This window comes from Penaeus japonicus, unplaced genomic scaffold (genome assembly GCF_977035675.1).
Source record: "Penaeus japonicus unplaced genomic scaffold, GWHDUDI00000001_assembly GWHDUDI00000008, whole genome shotgun sequence".
NCBI lineage: Eukaryota > Metazoa > Arthropoda > Malacostraca > Decapoda > Penaeidae > Penaeus > Penaeus japonicus.
Window position 1 is genome coordinate 24,341,969 of NW_028234410.1, and position 2,500 is coordinate 24,344,468.

Consider the following 2,500-nt stretch of genomic DNA (forward strand, 5'->3'; position numbering starts at 1 on the left):
GTGTTTAATCACGTGTAGATGTGTGTGTGCGTGTGTGTGTGTGTGTGTAAGTGTATGTGTGAACCTCGAGGCCTTCGAGGAGGAAGGATACAGAATTCAAACAAATTCAGTTGGCTGAGGACGAGAAGCCAAACCACGTAAGGAAAAAAAACAAAAAAACTGTAGAAGTTTTGCTTCTAAACTGTCGCATGGGCGAGGGAGACGAATATCTTGTTTGTGTGTGTGGGTGTGTGTATATAAACAGACATATAACAGATAGATTAAAAAAAAATTGTGTGTTGTTTTTTTCAATCCACGCCCATAAACGCTGAACAAAAGGAAAAACTCTCGTTCGCCAATAACAAACACGTCCACCCCCCTCCACCTCCCCCTCCCCCTCCCCTCGCCCAGCCCTCATCCCCGCTCCCCCCCCCCCTCCCCGAATTTCGTGAATAGATCACGATCCTCTATCCAATTGACAGATAGTCTCGCCTGATTACATCCAGCATCCTTCCACCTATGCGGGGTCAGAGGGACTCGCATTCGGCATTCGGAGCGCGTCCTCGGTTTGCCCACACGCCCCCTCCCCTCTCCCCCCTCCCCCCGCCCCGCCATCTCCCCTTAACCTCCTCTCCCTCACCCCTTTACCCTCTCTCTCTCTCTTTCCCTCTGCGTTGGAACGTGTCATCTCTATCCTTCTCTCCTTCTTTTCTTTCTTTTCTTTCTTCTTTCGAACGCTCCTTTTCTTATTCCTTTCTTCTTGCTCTCTCTCTCTCCGTGTCTCTCTTTCTTTCTCTTTCTCTCTCTCTCTCTCTCTCTCTCTCTCTCTCGCCATGTATCTATCTATTTGTCTCCATATATCTATCTATCTCTATCTATCTATCTCTCTTTCCATCTCTTTCTCTCTCTCTCTCTCTCATTATCTATCTGTCTCTATCCATCTCTCTCTCTCTCTCTCTCTCTCTCTCTCTCTCTCTCTCTCTCTCTCTCTCTCTCTATATATATATATATATATATATATATATATATATATATATGTACACACACACACACACACACACACACACACACACACACACACACATATATATATATATATATATATGTGTGTGTGTGTGTGTGTGTGTGAGGATTATATAATATGTATATATTTGATATCATATATAAACATACTATATGATATGAGGATTATATGCCGTGTTTATATATGGTATCAAATACAACAATGCATCATTTACAAAGAATACATGAGCATCATATTATTTGTAATTGATGAATTGTTGTATTTGATATCATATATAAACATACTATATGATCCTGATATTATATATCCCTCCCTCTTTCTTTCTCTCTCTCTCTTTCAATCTCTTTCTTTCTTTCCCTCTATCTTCTTCCTCAATCCTTCCCCCTCCTTAACTCCCCCACATTCATTCTTCCTTCGCTTCCTTCTCCCTCCTTCCTCCGACCCTCTTCCTTTCTCCTCCTTCCTACTATTCCCTTTCCATAATTCTTCCCCCTCTTACTCTCATTCTTCCGTCGCCCTCTTTACCGTTCCCTCTTTCTTTCTTTTCTTTCTCTCTTTCCTCCACCTCTCCTCCTTTCCTCTCTCTCTTTTCCCTCACTCTTCCTTCTCTGTAACTCCATCTGTCTCTCATCTTCCCTCTTTCTTCTCTCTCTCTCTTCTCCCTAAGTCTCTCCTCCTTCCCTCTCTCTCTTTTCCCTTTCTCTTCCTTCTCTCTTACTCTTCCTTCCTTCTCTCTTAGTCTTCCTTCCTTCTCTCTTCCTTCTCTGTTACTCCTCATTCCCTCTCTCCTTCTTCCATCTCTCTTCCTTTCCTCCCTTTCTTCTTTCTCGTCTCTCCCTCTTTCCTCCTTTCGTACCTTTTTCTTCTCTCTCCGCTCCTTCCATCTCCCCTCTCTCCTCCTTGTGTATCTTCTACTTCCCTCTCTCCTCCTTTTCTGTCTTCCCCTTCTCTTTCTCCTTCTTATCTCTCTTCTCCATCCCTCGTTCTTCCATCCTCCCCTACTTTGTTCCCTTGTCTCCGGAAAGAAACATTTAAGATTCCTCTCACAACAGACGCACAGACGGCCCAGTTAACGAAGCTAATAAAGATGTTATATAGCGAATGTGTGTGTGTGTGTGTGTGTGTGTGTGTGTGTGTATGTGTGTGTGTGGGTATGTGTGTGTGTGTGTGTGTGTGTGTGTGTGTGTGTGTGTGTGTGTGTATGTGTGTGTGTCGGTGTGTGTGTGTGTGTCGGTGTATTGAACAGTTAAGCTCATCCATGTAACAAAATCAAAGGAATGGAATAAAAGAACACGTATAACTATAACAAAATTATAATACGAAAGAGTAATTGATACATAATAATCATGCAGGGTAAGGATACATATATGATACCTAATTTACCAAATTGCTCATGAGCTAGTGTTTATTATTGACACACAGAATATCTTAAAAACACCAATATCTTCATATATTTTTACATATATCACTGAATATAGATCTTTATCATGAAATGTT

General features: G+C 42.0%; 1 protein-coding gene across 1 annotated transcript in view; it reads right to left on the reverse strand.

Annotated features, from left to right (window-relative positions):
• Positions 1-2,500, reverse strand: part of LOC122251810 (BDNF/NT-3 growth factors receptor) — an 80,382-nt gene that overhangs the window by 30,931 nt on the left and 46,951 nt on the right. The gene's annotated exons all lie outside the window — the stretch shown is intronic.